Consider the following 17,799-nt stretch of genomic DNA (forward strand, 5'->3'; position numbering starts at 1 on the left):
CCAAGACATCTCTTTGGGGTTTATTCCTTAGATGACATCCCTCTGTTCAGGTCGTAAACACAGGGAGTCAGTAGTTCAGTGTCTTTGGCTAACACTATTTATAATGTTTGTTCTGTCTCTGTAAGCAAGTCATAGAGTTAAAATTATGATTTCTTCTTGATGTCTCAGAGGAACATGCAGTTATAGAAGCAGAATTTTGTTTTTTACTGTGACATTGACAGTATTCATGAAAGTCTGTGGTACACAGATGTAGACCCTTAAGCTGATCTAGACAACAAATCCCTTATGAAAGATGGTAGGGTTTTTTCCCTTCTCCCACAAGAATTGCCTTCCTGTGGTTGGGAAATGTTTTTATAAGGGAGATAGGGATAATCTGAATAGGGAGCTCACTCTGTCTTGGAATATTGATCAATATCTGCTTCAGCAATAAAATGACATTTAGCTAGAATGAGAATTTCCAAAGGGTCTGGAGAATATTGACAGCCTTGCATTATTTATTTTTGAGGATGAAGCTATAGAGAAAAATTTGTTTTATTTTCTTCTCTTGGTAAGGATACACAAAAGCTTCTAAAGTTTAGGGAAATTAAAACCAGTAAATTAGCATTTTAGTATAGTGAATTTTTTCATCTGTGTTCTGAAGATTTTGATATCCCTAGAATGATAATTCTTCCCTCCTGGAGGCAGTGTGAGAATGACCAGTTCTTAGGAAGTTCAGCCTCTAACAAAGAAGGGTGTTCTGTCCTGCTCCAGTGATTTGTTCTCTCTGGGTTTCTGTGTCTGGAACTTGTGTGAGGCTGGTTCTTGCCCGGGCCTTTGGAGGATTGCCTGGGAATTCCAGTAGTGACTCTAATCAAGCCATGGGACATTCAGTGGGAGTCACAGTTCCTCTGAGATGCAGAGAAATCCTAGAATTGTGTTCGGCTCAGATGTACCACGAGTGTGCAGAACAGATTTGCACATGGCAGAGAAATCCAGCTTGCCTAAGACAGAGAGCTTGGCATCCTGTCTGACCTAAGTACTGTTTGGTTTCTGACAGAAAATCATAAATGGCAATATAAGACATAATTAAAGCTTTCTTCCCATATTCAATTTCCAGTGCATCAGTTCTGGGGAACCTAAGTAGAGATAAAGGGGGTGGGGAAGGGACCACACTGCAGTAGGCAGCAGATGGACCAAGCCAGTCTTTACCCTGTTACATGAGTAATTGCAGAGCTCTGATTTAGAGATGGAAAAATGTGCATGTTAATCTAGAAACCCTTTTTGTCTGGAAAAACCTCCACAGATTCTTGAGAAGCACATTGCAAATCATGAGGACAATTTGGGATTCCTGTTCCGGGTTTTTTTTTCTGAAATACTTGGTCTGCCCTGAGCATCAGGAAAATCTGGCTACCCTATTCAAAGTGTATCTCAGCTGGCTCTTTGCTGAAGCTATTTGTGACTTTTGTAAATGTTATTGCAGTGATAATCTACAGTGTGTCCTCACGTCTGCTCGAGTGGTAATTAGTTTATTGTTTTATGTAGTGTGTTAAAAGGTTTTCTGTTCCATTTGAAGTTTGAACTGTAATTCAGTGATGCCCCACAGGTAAGGCAGAGTTACAGAGCAGGAGGTTAGGATGTGGTATCCCTTTCCTGCTGGGTTGCTGCCTTGGCATATTATCTGTTTGACATCTTTGGTAGATGAGTGTCTGAAAAGAGAGTGAAAGATGACAAAGAGATTTTGTTTTCTCATCTTCTGTATTAGGCATATCACTCTCCTCTTATGGTGGGTTTTTCTGTTTCAGTTTGTGTCTCAGCAGGAAATATTCCAATTAACTTACGTCACAGATGTACCTTGTTGAAGATCACAGCTCATTTTCCCAGGCACTGCTACAGTTTTGTTACGTGGAAATTTTTTTAAAAAGGCAATGCCCTCTCTTTTTACAATTTAGTATAATAATGCTGGAACTCTGTAGTACTTGAAAGTCTGTTTATGGTCAGTTGCACTGTTTTGTCTCCAGCCTATTGCTCAATTCCCTTCCAGCTGTAAAACCCCGTTGTATTTTCTGACTGCTCAAACTGGGGCTGGTTTTCTCCTGCTGCCCAGTGTCCTTCCAGTCAGTGACACAGTTGCTCAATTGGAGATTCAGGCAGGCACAGTTCTGTTCATGACTTGAACAGGTTTCTACTAGTGCAGGATGATAATCTTTCTATTGAACATTGGCCTGTGTGCATGCTGGATGCATTTCTATTTTATTCATATGTAAAGATGCTCTGCCAGTATCACTGTGGAACGTGTTGATTTTTTTCTGGAAGAATGGCATATTTTGCTGAGGTTTACAAATGATATTTAAGTTGCCGTATATGTGATTCTTCCTCAGCCAGCTAACAACACAAAGTTTTAGTCTTTTAATTTACAAAAAGATTCTTTTTCTTTCAGTGAAAGGTAGTGTTTATGACATTTTGCCAGGTCAACCTTGGAGATGTTTTATCCTTGAGCAGTGTTCAGTCACTTGTAGTGAGGGTAAAGATACTTTTTTCTTTAATAGGCTACAGTAATATCTATATTATGTGTAAGGGGATAGAATATAAGAAAATAAAGGTAGTGTAGAAATAATCTTACCCCTAAGGAGTTGCAGCTGGGCCAATTATCAAAGCTTAGAAACAGGCCTGACTTTTACAGGCCACAGCTGAACCAATGAGAAGAAGATGCTATAAAACAGTGGGAAGGGAACTGGAGTCAGCTGGCTCCTTTGTGAAGGGGAGAGAGTCAGTGCTCTGAGGAGCTGCCCACGAGAAACACCAAGAAGGTTTGGAGCTTTTGTGATAAGGAGACAACAGCATGGAACCCCTGCAATAAAATGGCAACATTATGAGGCAATAGTGGTTCTATATTGCACTATCTGTTCTTTCTAAACCCATAATTCGTCATTCTCCAACTGTCTTGGTCACAATATGCATTTCAGACAAAATACAATCTAACAAAGAAGTGCAAAAAGAGCTTAAATACTTACCTTTAGGGGTAATAATAACCATCATACTCAGTGTAGTTTTTGATGGATTTCTGCTATTGGCCAAGCTGTTATGTTTAAATGTTGAGCTTCCTTAAATTACATGTTACTTACATCTTGTCGCTGTGTTGGAATCACTTTGATCTGTAGTTCTACTGAGGATTTTGTTCTCTACTTTGACCTTTGTGCTGCACTTCAGAGCTCTTTACTTTGTCAAACACTACAGCGAGTGTATTTTGAAACGTTGCCTTGAATTTTTTGACAGACTTCATGCGTATAGTCTCAGGTGCTTCCAAAGTGCTTCTGTAAACGGCTGGTTCCCCTGACAGCGATTACACACACTTTGGATGCAACTGGCAAAGGAACAAAGCCGAGCGGGATGGAGTTCCAGACACCTGGCAGTGCCACCTTTCTCCCCGTGCCAAGGGACGTGTGTCAGGTTCACCTGCCCTGCTGGCAGGAGTGGGGGAGCTGTGGCTGTTCAGGCTCTGCCTTTTGCCATTTCCACCTCTGTCACAGGGTGTGTGTGTCCTGTCTGAGAAAATGCCCCTGAGGAGTTGCTTAAGATACTGCAGGTTAAATAAAGGCACAAAGTCAATCCTTCTGGAAGGCTTGGGAAGTGAAATGGAACTCAATCACCTTACAGTCATTTTAGGGTTTATTGTAGTTTTTTCTCATTGCATTTTGTTGTATACTGCTTCATGCATGGGATATGACACTAAAAAGAGCTATTTGTCTTCTGTTGTAATTTACCTTCTTTCTGCTAGAGGGAGAAGAATACATAGATGATAAGTTTAGGGGGATAATATGGAATATCCTCTAGAAAATTTCATACTGGCTTCTGCCACACATGATGCCTTAACACACAAAATAATTAAAAAAAAAGAAAAAAGAGACAAGCAAACTAATGGAGTACTACTTAGGATATTTTTTTTTTAATTAATGCCTCTTACTTTTCCATAGAAATTATTAAAGCAAAAGCCATTTGTTATAAACAAATTTCCCATTTCCCACTGTAAAAAATGTGGAATATCTTTCTCTTTCTTCTGCTAAAACATCTGGGGCTCAATGAAAGCAGCCTGTGGAGAAATTAAATGAACTGTTACATTTCTGTGTTGTCAGATGTCTGTCAGCTGCTGGTAAGAAGAATATTAAATAAATCCTTTAGGCTCTAACTGCATGTCTTACCATAGGGTTAGGGATAAATGTGTATCAAGTTCTCTGTTTTAAAATGACAGCTTCTCCCAAATGGGAAAAAAATTTGGTGGTAGTGATGTTAGTGAAGAGATGTATATTATCTAGAGATGAAAGTATGTATATTTCTATCTGTATAAATATATCAATAATACACAGGCATGTAGATGCAGTATAGTTGTAATCTACCTATATATTGGATATAGATTCTATAAACATGTAATGTCTCTATACATTTTAATGTGTGCATAGCATTTTCTTTCTGTCCATAAAAAGTCCCTTTTATTTTTTATATTTATAATGCTTTTATTCTAATGCATTTGACTTCTATTTATTAAAATATTTTCTCATTTCTTTGCATGTTACTTGGTAAGCTGCTCAAAAATTATAGCAGATGTGGGGGGATTATGCTCCTTCTTTTATGGGTAGGACAGTTGGGAAATTAAAATCAGTTCTAGGGATTGAAGTGGGAAGTTCATCTACAGAGAATCATGTTTTTCTTATTGTCTACATTTGTAAGGGAAGATATGGAAATCATTTCTCTGCCTTCAGCTGAAGAATATATGAAGCGGATAACTTAAGAAATCTGTGATAATCTTGTGTACACAACTCTCTAACATGACATTTCATTTTTTTAGTGTATGGGAAGGTTATGTTTCTTGCAGTTTGCATTAGGTGTTCCATAATGTCTTCCTTAAACCTTGTAAAAAATCTAATTTGGTGAAAAAGTAAAAAAAAAAATTATTTTCTATTTATTAGTTTCTCCTAGTATTTTAAAAGATGAAAGAAGCAGAGATTGGGGGATTGTTTGGTTAATTGGTTGGTTGGTTGGTTGGTTTGATGGTGGATATTTTTTCATCTTTTTCAATGAGTTTTGATACCTTCTACTGTGCAGTTACATGTTTGTGTGCTATACAGCAGAGCAGATCCAAGAAAATTCTTGGTAAGAAAATTTACAAAATGTACAGTGTGCTTGCTGGTAGGCTTTAGTAACAGATTACATTTGTCACTAAGCTTTACAGTACTTGCCATGTGTAAATATATTTTCTTTATGTATTCTGGTCTACATGTTGTGTCTCAGATGAGAGAATTAATTAGATGGGGAATTCCAGGGCTGGATTATGTCAGTGGCAAGTAAATCGACTTCTCTTCAGTTGATGTTAAATTCTTTTTAAGATTAATGTAATTAGTCTGATTTTACAGGTGTAGAAACTGATTTGGAAGAGCAGAGTTACCCACTGGGTTTGCGGGAGCTCTGTGCAGCACATCTGGGGCCGTGGGAAGGCGGATACAGCACTGAGTTGCTGCTGGAACTGCAGCCTGGGTGTCTGTCTGACATCTGACCCTAAAGAAGACATGTAGGGAAACATCTCCCTTGCCATGGGCTGGACAGAACCAGAACCTTTGCAGATCAGCTCTGTGTGTGGCACTGTCTGCTGCACTTAACATCAGGCTGTTATTGAACAGTGTGGGATCCCCACTGTAAATTCATGGCCCCTTTACAGTGTTTAGATGTGCCTGAGATTTTTCTCTTTTCTCTCTTTCCACTTTCTGGACAAGTTTTGATGTTGTCCTCGACAGCTGGTAACACTGAGGAAAAGAGTGAGGAGAGGGATTTGAGGCAAGTGTTGTTCTGTGTCCCATTGAAATGCAAGTGGCTCTTAATGTGTCAGGAGGTACAAGCAGGAGGAAAAGAATAGAGAAATGTGTGAGCAGAGGTGAAGAACTGTCATACTGTACTGAATAGGCAGAGTAGGCTGATATCATTGCCACCATAGGAACAAAAAAACCCCAGAGAGATGCTGGGCTTGATTACATCAGTTCATAAAATGGGCTTTGCTTTCCTCTTTGCACTACCAGCTTTGATGCAAATGCTGAGGTAATGCAAGAACTCTTAGTAGAAGTGCAAAACAACCATGTTGTAATTTTTTTAGCTTCAGAGAGGATTCTTTGTTATTGAGGGAATGGTGATTGTGCCACTCATTTTAGTAAGTACCTTTTATAACAGATGACATTCAGCTGGACTGTCAGAGACACATTTTCATCCTTTCATGCCATTGCTAAGAGTCCTGGTTGAAATGGAAAATTTTACTTCTTCATCTTCTTTTACACATACACAGTAACTTGAATAGAGAAGAATGGAAGTTCTGCATCATTTTAATGCATTGAAATATGCAAATACACTTCCTTTTTTTTGTTGTTGAACTTTCTGCTTGTTCTGCCAATGAATATGAGAATTTGAATGGCTCCTACTAAGAATGCTTATTGAAGCAGGGTTCCCAGCTTGCTGCAGAGGGGGACTTGGGCTCAGGTAGAACACCTAGACTGGCCAATATTGAAACAGCTGCCTTTGCAACTTGTTCCAGGAACATGGGTAAATAAGGCTCTGCACCCTTACCTAGCTTTTTGCAAAATGGGAGCTTAATTGTGTTTTGAGGTAGGTTATTGATACACAGACACATAGATACTGTAATGAACTTATCTTGGGGTTTAGGAAACATGTAGCTGTGTTGCAGAACTCTACTATCTTTGTTAAATAATAGCTATCAGTGTTAAATTGCTTATCCTGTACATCACATCTGAATTTCATACTTTATACCAGCATGGTTTGAGAAATGGTTAGAATGTGGTTTTCACAGGGACTGAGATGATGCGTACTGGGGAATGCCCTTAATAAAAGGGAACCATTAAGGGTGTTGTGAAAATAATATTGACTTAGCACATAAGAAATAACAGTAACTATTTTATTTAGCATACTAAAAAATGTGGAGTAGGAGGAGGGTAATTTTTGGAGCAAAACTTAGCATTGTGAAGTGAGGGCATCCTGGGTCATTTTGCCAATGAAACTCTATAACCATGTAAACATAAAACATCAGCTTGAAACGCTTAATCTAAAATGTTGGGCATTTCTCCTTTAAAGTTCTGTCTTGCCTACTTTTGAAAAAGTAGAGTTAAGCAGTTTAAAATTTTGTTTCCTATGATATGCAATATGTAAGGACTTTCTGTTAATATCATACTAAAATCATCAGACAATTCTGTTGCTTACAAGAGAAAACAATTTTGTGACGTATTTCCCTCTCATATTAGGAAAAAACCCACATCTGCCCATAAAATTTACAATTTTCCAAAGGACATAGGAAAATTATATTAAAAAAAAAAGGGAGGAGGGGTGTGAAGCAAGCATTCAAATTTCCATGGAAGCTCTGTGTTTATGTAAAGTACAGCAGCTGCACTGCAAATTCCCCTCTCTGGATGACCTCAGTTCTGAACAAGACAGACTGTTCTGGGTGCAGGTGTGATTACTGAATTATTTGTTCTGTTTTAGTGTCAGTCAGTTACAGAGAAGTATTATGGGAGTAAAGTGAATTGGTAGATTTGGTATTCCACAGTTCACTATGTGCCTTCCTGCTATTGCAGAAATAGTTTATTTTATTCTCTTGAATTGCATTAGTTAAATAGGACAGACAAGAGGAAGGGACTCCAGCAACAACCTCTGAATACATCAGGCAGACAGAAAGGCAGGACTGCACTGATGATACTGCTCGACATAAAAGACAGTTTTGACAGCTGAATTAGGATATTTTTTTAAGAGGTTTGTATAGGTTGTTGGAATTGAGAATTTTAATTTGCTTCTCCATGCTTCTTGAGAAATAGAGCTGTGAGAAATGCTCACTCCTAACACATGCATCCAGTCAGCCTTGGTCTGAATGGGATTGCTCTTGTCAACCTGCCAGCAGTTTTCAACCTACCTTAGGTCACATTGGTCTTTGCCAGGTGTCTGTACTTATTTATGTTCTTTGTGCCTTTTATCTCTTACTGGTTAATGCAATTTTATAGCAAAATCCTTTTCCTTCATCAGTGTTTGGTGCAGACTGCCAGAGAGCAGGACTAATGTACTGAAATGTGGCTGCTTTCTTCACACTTGTCTCCAGCCAGGCAGGTGCAGTCAGACTAGAACCTGAGTTCCTGAACACCTGATGTGCAGCATGTCAGCTTTTCAGGGTCTTGGAAGAATCAGCACAGATCTAGAACCCACAAAAGCGAGTCCTTACAGAAAGATGAGTGTTGTTTCCTCCAAATAATTAGCAAATCCAGGCTCTGCTTTGACAGCCATTCACTGTAAGATGTGTGACTTCAGCAGCCAAGGCAAACTTGCACTTGTAGGAGGTTTTCCCTTTTATTGCTGAAAGGGCAATAAAAGGACGTGGCACTTCATGTGAGTGGCAATCCTGTACGGGTTAAGGAGTGATGGCAATGGTATCTTTATGCATCCACTATTGTGTTCCTTCTCTCTTCAAACATGGTCCTGACAGGACTGGTTTTGTGTGAGGCACAGAGCATTAGTACAGAAATGTGTGTGAGAATTTGGAAACTTTTTTTTAAAAAGGCAAGGGGATTAAGATTCCTATGCAAAAAACAATGTACTCGTAAACACTTTTGTGTTGTGTTTAATAAGCTTGCATTATGCTGTGTGCTTTAAGTAAAAAACATGGAAAATGGAAGGACATTTGCTGAGATTGATTGATTGTAAATACTGATCTTGTATCTGATCCAATGCAGTTTCTCTAAATGATCTAATTGAAGACGTGTAGGGGAACAGATCAGATATCTCTGAGCATTAACAAGGGTTTTGGGTGAGTAGTGAATGATAAACAGGTCAAAGGAATGTGTAATCAGTGCAGTCACACTACAGCATGATTCTCCTGAGCATGACAATTGCATACCTTTCTTTTAAACCATCTGAAGCAGATCTTCCTCATGAAATTGGTAATGTGCTCATGGTAGGACTTGGAAACACATCAACATTTCTGATGGTGGGAAGTGGAAGTAGTGGAAGAGGGATCTGGCAGGGTCAAGGGCAGTTTGAGCACCACCCACTGCTGTGGGTGTTGGGAGTAGTGAGACACTGTGGTGGTAAACAGCTGGGGTTTCTCTGAGTCATTCATTCTCTCTTCCCACCTCGTGGCTCTGTCTACCTGCGTGGGTGGCCAGGTGCGTTTCTAGGCAAGGAAGTAATTAAAATTGATGTCACATCTCACAGTCATGTTAGGGGGGAGAGGGGACACGATTGCATCTTTTTGTTACCTGTTTTGGAGCCTTTGTGCACTCACAAAGTGAGTGCTGTATGTGACCATCAGTAAAAAGGGCAGGGGACCAACAGCTTGTATCTTTATTCTCACCTGTCTGTGATACGCCAGGCACTAGGCTGCACATCCCTGTTAAGGTGCAGGAAGGGTCTTGTTCAGAAACACAACTGTGAATATCTTCTTGTATTCACCTGCCCATCTGCTTTCTGGGGGTGGATGGTGGTTTTAGGTCGACAGCAGTTGATTTGATCAAGGGTAAAAAGTTAGGAGTGATACAACTGGGGACACGTTAACTTCAGCAGGTAGCATGGCTTGTGCTTGGATTAATTCTGCCTCCTGCTGAGAAAAACTGGTGCAATAATAAAGTGTCAGGGCTGGGTGTCTTGGAGCTTGAGGAAGGTCACAAGTCAGAGTTCATGGTGTGCTCACTGGCCTGCACTTACAACTTGTGTCTGTTGACATCAGGGCTGGACATTTTGCTTCAGAAAAGGCACCTCCATGTAGAAACTTAGGGCAAGGTTGCTACCTCAGCATGAGGCTGCAGTAACCTGGAATAGTATTTTGTGTATGTGTTCTTTTGTTAGCTGGTGTAAGGTAGAGCAGAGAGTCATCCTGCTTCTTTAACAATAAATTCTGACACACCTGAGCCAAGGGGGCCAGCTGGAAGAAGATATTGAAACCCCCCAGTAAGTGAGGTAGCATCATGTAGCATTCAAACAAGTTATATATAACTTGAGATAAATAAGAGTTGTTTCTTTATGATCTTTGAACTTGTTTGCATGTTTCTTATTTGTTCTTTCAGATAAAACAGTGAAGTCTTTAACTGCTCCAGAAGAAGAGGATCTGGAAGGAAAATGTCTCTGGCAAAGAAGTATCAGGTAACACTGGTAGTGGGGAAATTCTTAATTTTAAAAATATTTATCTGAATTTATCTTGATGAATTGAGTTACACCTGGATTTGAAGTTACATGTTCAGAGGAAAAAAATCTTGAGCTCTCAGTCACTGAAACCAGAAAAGTGCCTGCTTTTTGTTTTTATGTAAAGTGCTACTGCTTTTGATATGCAAATAGTGCACTATACTTTGTAACCTCAGTCTTCTAGAGAGCAAAAGGAAGGGCAGAGAAAAATCTGTGTGGTGCAGGAATTCAAATGATATGGAGACAGGGTTCCTACTCCCTTTCACAATGCAGTTCTAAATTCCAGTAAAGCACAAAGAGATCAAATCAGCTTGGACTCTGAGGGCAAGGATTGCCCTGTGTTGTAAGGGGCATTTGATAATTCCTGGGTGCCATGAGTATAAAAGGTAACTGAGATGACTGAATGTTAAAGGAGCTGGAGCAAGCAGTAATAGAAATGAGTGGGCTGTAGCCAAGTGACAGCTCATCATATAATCATCATGTTTTCCACTTAGAGCATCTCTGAAAAACAAGAAAGATGGTTTAATTCTTTCTGCTTTTCCTCTAAAAAGAGATTTTGAATAATTGTTTTTTGGAAAACCTTCATTGACTTCTGGGCTATAGGTACATATTTTGAGTGATAGAAGAGTTATTGCCTGTGGTTCAAAATATATTCTCACACTCAGACACCCCTCATTAGATCATAGGAGAATTTCCCATAGTCATTTTTCTTTTTCCTTAATTGCCTTCTCTTGCACAGAGGTCAGGTTGGCTCTGCTGGCATTTCATGGTGTAGAAGCAATCACTGAGGAAAGCAGGGATTTGTGCATGTTTTGGTGTCTTTGATGCACCATTCTTCCTCCTGCCCACGTCTCACCCCTGAGGAGCTGCCAGAGGAATCCTACATGGGCACAGATGGATCAGCTGAGTGGCTTTGAGGGCAGCCCCCTGCCCTCCCCATGGCTCAGCTGTACAGTGGTGGGGAGCCAGGCCATTGTGCCCCCTTCTTCTCCCTCAGTCCTCAGTCCCAAGAAGCTGTTCAAGGAGAAGCAATGGTTCTGTGATTATGTAAAGCAGTAGCAGGTTCCCAGTTTTTATAGGAAGCTCTCACTAACCTCTAAGTCAGTGTTTTGTTTTTTTTTTTTTTTTTTTTTTTAGCATTATCAGGAGAACGGCAACTGGAAAATGGCTTTATTAGGTGAAATAGGATTTAAAGGAAAATGGGTCTCACGAGATGAAGCTAAAATCAATAGGAGATTGCACTTTATGCTGTGAGTCTTTAAGACTACATATGTACTGTGTGGTCTAGTTTTGGGTTAGGAGCTTGTCAGGTTTTGTATCCAGAGGTGGCTTTGCAGTTAAGAAAATATTATTCTTTTTAAAGTTAAATTGCATTTATTATTGGTAAAGGTGGAGCTGTCCCTATGAAGTTGATGAAGTGTTGCCCTTGAAGGGTGAAGCTGTGGCTGTGTTTTCCTGTGGAGTCATCAAACTGTGTGGTCGGTGCAGAGTGTAGGAGAGTAACTTTAATTCGACTTCTGTATTCTTTCAGAAGGGGTAGCTCTGTTAGCAGCAGTGCACTCCACTAAAGTTTGTGCAGCTCTCTAGCAATAGGTTTTCCTACTGCAGCCCACCACTGAAGTGTCTGTATGACTGGAACTTGCTTTGCTGTTGGCTTTCAGTTACTGTTGGGGGGGGGTTGCATGTGTATGAGGTTCAGAAATAGCTTTTTCTCTGAAATTTGGGGCAGATAAGTTAACTAGAAATCATCAGAAATTAGGAATGTACATGCCAAAAGTCATTAATGTTCTGCCACCTAGGAATGAATGAATGAAGGACATACATTCTCATTTAATTAAGAATTCTGAGCTTTTAGTGGCTAGGGGGAAAAAAGAGCTACTTATTTAATAGTGTTTTTAAAAGATGAATATGTTTAATAAAGTGTGGGTGTTCACAGTATTGGGGAGGCAAAAACAAGCTTTATGGTCTTGTATTTACTTCTCAGTCATGTTTATAGACCGCTCAGACAGTCAGCAGAGCAGGTGTCACCAGGTGGCCCAAAGCCAGTGGTGCAGAGAAGGAAGGAATCCACCTGTTCTGGCCTTCTGGGGTTCAGCATCACCTTTGAGTCAGTGCAGACTGCTTTTGCTGGGCAAGTGCTGTAAGGCAGATAGGTGGAGATTGGGGATAACATCCACTGTTGGTTCAATTCAGATTGTATCTATCTTATTTCAGAAGATGAATGTAGAACGTAGATAATTGATCAGCTTGAGAGCTGAGATTTGGTATCTTTCTAGCATGGGTCTGGAGAAGTGCCTTTGTTTTTTGTGATAAAGATCTATGTGTAAGGTCTTGATTAAAAAGAGAGTTTTCCCTTGTGAAAAGGTCTCTAGCTTTTGACCAGTCAAACATTTGCTGTGTTTTCTGTGACTTCATGCTGTTACTACAGATGCTGACACATAACCAAACATCTGCCTCAAAGTGACATGTGCTAAAGGTACAGAAAGCTTCCCAGTATCTTGGTGATACTGCTTCTGTCACCAAACCCTTCATGAGTCATCAGAGATTGTCACATTTTGGTTCTGCCATAAACAAGACTCAGGTTGAATTTTGAAAGTATTAATAACCTTTATAGGAACTTACTGTAAATGTTTCATGTTCTTTCCAGAAAAAATTTCTTGTGGTTGTTTCAGTTTGACTCCAGTGCCATTTGTTTTTCTTTCATTATGGATGAATCATCAAATAGCTGAATGTAGAATTGAATTTGACTGCAGTCAAATTCATTGCTTGTATTGGCAATTACAATTTCATTTAAATCTGTAGTTCACACTTGTAAGAAGCTGTGGCTTTTGCTCTAGCCTCTTCACTGAAAGACACATTTTGCATCTCCATGCACATTATTTGTGCTGTCATAGGAATTAAACCCAATTAGGATGACACCAATATTCTTTCTCTCATTTTCCTAACCTCTGTTTTATTACCCAGTGGATGCATTTAAACATCCAGGGATGGTGTTAACAGGAGGCAGAGAAACCACAAGGGACTTTTCTCTGCAGCCCCTTATGTATTAAGTTTTTTCCTTCAGGTTTTTACTATCTAAAGAGATATTTGTTCTGGCTACCTTTTAACTTCTGCAATTGGAACAGCTGTTTATATTGGGCCTTCAGAGAGACCAAGGGGCACTTTGATGGCCAGTGACACTCTGAGAAGTCCTTCCTTGTGTGCTGTTTCTAACTGAGCTGTGAGTGTGCAGCAGCTGGGCAGGATGAGAGGGCACCAGGACAGACAGGAGCATTACTGATGCACCACTTGCTCTCAGTGATTTGTGGCTGTGGCTGTAATGTGTGTGTGAAGGACATGCTGCTGTTGCAAAGGAATCAGATGAACTCACAGATACTGAGCACCGTTTTTCATTTATGATTGTGTGTATTTGTACAATCTGCTCATAACAATAAGAGCACTACAGTGAAACTGAGGTGAAGTTTGGGTAATGTTTCAGTCTAGAAGTTTGAAGTAAAGACTTTGGCAAGAATGAAAAAAGTATCTGGATTTTAAATCTCTTTAAAATGACTAAATTTGGCATTTTGGATTTGTGCTGGTTTGGCTAAACCATGACAGGATTGTTTCCTATAATGCTGAGAATTAAAGATGTGTTATCTTTAGTAAAAAATGTTAGTAAAGTTTTAACAAATTTCTACCAGTAGAAATTTGTTAAAATGTACATGCAAGTTCCCAACAGCATGGAGTTGTATCTTCATTTTCTAAATCTTCAATATGTTGGTTTTTGTGACCACCACCATGAGCTGGAAACACTCTGTATATGAATATGGAGACTATTCAGCTCTTTCTGGCTGGGTAATGATGGTTGTTCTCCCTTTTCAGTGCAATTCCAAAGAACAGTGGACTTAATACTCTAGGTGGCTGACATGAGTTCACCAGGGGAGCTCAGCTCAGCCTGTGGAGCAGGAAGTGTCTAAGGGCTTTTAAAATGTCCAGCAAAGGTGTGTTATGTTGAAATCAATTTGTGCAACTGCATATACTTGGAAAAAACACAGCTAAAAGAGTGGAAAAATAAAATAGAAAAGAGTGGATTGGATTTTCTTTTTAATAAAGGAGAAAGTGTAACTAGGAGGGGCATAACTTGAAAGAATTGTGTGATGTCACAATTAATATTCTTAGTATGTAAAAATTATAAGAATGAAAGCTCCAAACACTTTAGATTATCTTTTAAGACTTTGATGAATGATGCATAGACTAATAGAGAAGCAATCAGTGTCAAAGAAAAAAATGTTATTTGGTCACAGCATTGCTAAACAGACTGTAAAAGAAGAGTATGTGCAGGTCATTTTTGCTCTCTTAGCAGGTCAAGCAGATCAAAGCTATATAAACTAAAATATATCCAGTCAGGATGCAAAACACTTGAGATAAAGCTCATTAAACCATGTAGGTCTATGCTTAATGGTTAATTTAATTAATATTGAGGATTCTTTTAGATCAGTCTGCAGTGCTTGTTGGTCTTGGGGTTACTGTTTTTTTAAAATCATATTATTTTTCTTTTTAACAAAATGAGTAGTTTTCAATCTGCAGGTAAATTTTTCATAAGTAGAAACTGACTAAATCTGTTGGATCTACTGGAGTATTTTACTCAGTTCTGCCACAGACAGAACTGGTCAAACTGGTAGAAAACCAGCCCTCTAAACTGATTTTGAGGTGTGTTTCCTCTGTTTATCTAAGCCAAACAGGAAGGGGGCTGGATTCCTAAGAAGCTGCCAGCTGATGTAGATAGGACAGAATTATTTTTTTCCATAATAATGCTACAGAAAATTATTCCAGGGTCAGAGTGTGTAGTGGGTATGACAAATGGATGCAGAACAGCAAATTAGTGTCACTTTTGGAATAAAACAGTAAAACTTGTTCTGCTCTTCTCTCCATCCTCACAGGCACATGATACTGCAGAGATTCAAAGTCAGAAGTAAATCAACTGGACAGTTGCCTCCTGCCTTCCTAAATAGGCAAACATATTAGCAACAGAAGAAGGGGCCTACCTACCTCATTCCTGTGAGTAGCTATAAACATCCCCTCCACCCCTCAAATCAGCATCTGCCAGGTAGTTGTTTTGAAAAGCTGAGCATAAGGATGTGTTGAAGAAAACAAAAATTTTAATTTGTTTTCTTATTGGCAACAATTAAGTGTAGCCAACCAAAGAAACCAACTAAAATTATTAATATGCTACCAACATGCCTATTGCCTGTGACTACAAAGAGCTGATGGATGATGTGTTGTTACTCATTAAATCAACCTTTTCCTGTGCTTCCTAGAGCTTGCATGCTGCATAAGTTCCTAAAACCATCCATATCATTGCCATGTTAAACTGATGCTGCCGTTGCTGTGTCACTGCAGAAGCTGTCTGGGGCTCAGTTCTTTGCTTTTGTATTTGTTAGCAGTTCATTCTGTAATAACATGGTGTCACCCATTGCAAGGCTTGAACAGAAGATCCCCAGTGACCCCCTTGGTCAGGGCAGTGAGCAGAACAATGTTTGCTGAATTGCTGCTGTGTGGCTGATATTCATGCTCTGAACTCCCTTTTCCTTGCTGACTTCTCTGTCCTTTCTCCAGGGAGAAGGTGGGTTTGCTGCTGTGGATGCCTGCCTCGTTTGCTTCACCAAAATGAATTAGGGCATGCAGGAGAGAAGGGAGACTTTTGCAAGCAGAACCTATCATGGTGAGTCAGATTTTGTCCCTGCTTTTGCTGTAGAGCTTCTCACTGTCCCTACATTGCTTAAACCAAACTGTTTACACAGAATTCTCTCTCCCCTGGAAGTATGTTACACATAACACTTCCTTGGTAGCAGTTCTGGATTGAGAGGTTCTTCCCTACTGCTTTTGCCTCCCCTGCCCTGTGAGGTCCACAAAAATGCTTGGGGGGACCTTCAGCAAATTAAAGCAGCAAATTGAATGGAGCTGAAAATAATTACTCTCTACCATGTATGCATGAAAAGTATGAGAAACTGGTCTGTAGCTTTGGTTTGGAACCACAGCATCTGTCTTGAACATTATCCTAAAATTAAGTACATGCAAACAGTATTTTTAATTTTGAGTTGCTAAATACCCTCTAAAATACCTCATACTAATACTCATAGAGATTAATACTCATTCTGCATGACTATAGATTAAGTTTTCTGGCATTGTACACTGTGATTGTGAAGGAATCCCAAGAGTGCAGTCCCAGTCCCTAGCACTGCAGCATGGACATTGTATTTCCCCTGGTATCTTCATTTAATGAATTTGTTTCTAATTTTGAAGCTTAGCCTTAGGTTTGAAATTCACTGCAAAGAACTTTCTCACCAGCAACAGGGAGTAATGAAACATGGTTTGTTATAGAAGCATTGCTTTTCTCCCTCCTTCTCATGGTGATAATTCTGTCTCCTGTCTTGCCTTCTTTATTGCCTTCATTTTTCCAGGTTTTCCCAGCCTCCCACTTCTGTGTTATCTCAGTTTTCACATCATCTCAGTACGTTGTATGGATATGTCAGGTCAAGCTTCTGGACAGAGGGTTCCCACATACTGCACTCAGACAGGCCTAAGCACTTGTGTGTCTACAAATGTGACAGTTTTGAGTTAATTCAGGATTAATTTAAACAAAAACAAATGCAATATCTTCTGAAAAATGTTTACTTTCAAGCAAACCTTCATACCAAATATGTGTAAACAGACTGGATCGTGCATGGATAAGCAGAAAACCAAAGTTAGAGTTCACAAATGTTTCTTTCCTACTTTCAAGCATTAATTTGTCCAGTTCCTGTGTTGTTTTGGGGGCACTTTTTTTGTTGTTGTTATTTGGTTTTGGTTTTGTTTTTTTTTTTTTTTGGTGGATTTGGTTTTTTTGGAGTTTTTTATGGGGTTTTCCTTATTGGTTTTGTTTTTTTTTTTTTCTGGTCTCTGACTGCCAGAGGTCTCTGCTTGAACATAGTTTCCATGTCTGTCTCTGCATGAACACAGATTCTTTGTCTCTTCCTTTCAGGAGTGGGACTTGATGTTCCAAACTGTCTTAAGGCTCTTGAACTATTGCTGAGCTCATCAGTTCTCTCTATAGCTGATGCACAAATTTTTTCTAAGCTCTACCCTCCTCTGTGCATACTGGATTTTATTTAAGCTTTTGAGGATTAAGTATGGTATTAGTAAAACCTTTGGGATTCTTGCTGAGAATTGTACAAGTATCCATTTTGACCATGGAGAAGCAGCAGTATCCATGTTTTGAATACAGAATTTTTCCTTTGGAACCATTGTCACTTCAGAAGTCCTTGTGAGTTTGGACACTGCACTCAGCATCTGTGAGTCCCTGTCTTTCTGCTTTGGTGTCAGACTACTTTGATTTGTCCTTGCCAGAATCACCAGCACTGAGCAGATTGCATTGCTCTGTTCTGCTGGGACAAAGTCAATCCATGTTAATGGCTTCTTTAATCTTTTAAAAGTGATTATTTTATTTGGGGCAGTGGTTCCAGCCAATTCCATTCTCTTGCTAGGGATAGTAGTCAAATAGAGATAAGCAGTGCCTGAATAAGACAGGTCAGACTCTAATCTTGCCTCATTTTGTGCCTAATTTATCTGAAAAAAAATTCTGAACTTGGTTCTCAG

General features: G+C 39.5%; 1 protein-coding gene across 2 annotated transcripts in view; it reads left to right on the forward strand.

Moving 5' to 3' along the window:
• Positions 1-17,799, forward strand: part of OTUD7A (OTU deubiquitinase 7A) — a 100,710-nt gene that overhangs the window by 24,994 nt on the left and 57,917 nt on the right. For both annotated transcript variants that reach the window (XM_054272642.1, XM_054272643.1), the window contains exons 2-4: positions 10,071-10,146; positions 15,105-15,222; positions 15,781-15,886. The gene's annotated coding sequence lies outside the window, so the exon portion shown is untranslated. The remainder of the gene's footprint in view (positions 1-10,070; positions 10,147-15,104; positions 15,223-15,780; positions 15,887-17,799) is intronic.

This window comes from Melozone crissalis, unplaced genomic scaffold (genome assembly GCF_028551555.1).
Source record: "Melozone crissalis strain CALT ecotype California unplaced genomic scaffold, PUWL_Pcris_2 ptg000014l_1, whole genome shotgun sequence".
Lineage (NCBI taxonomy): Eukaryota > Metazoa > Chordata > Aves > Passeriformes > Passerellidae > Melozone > Melozone crissalis.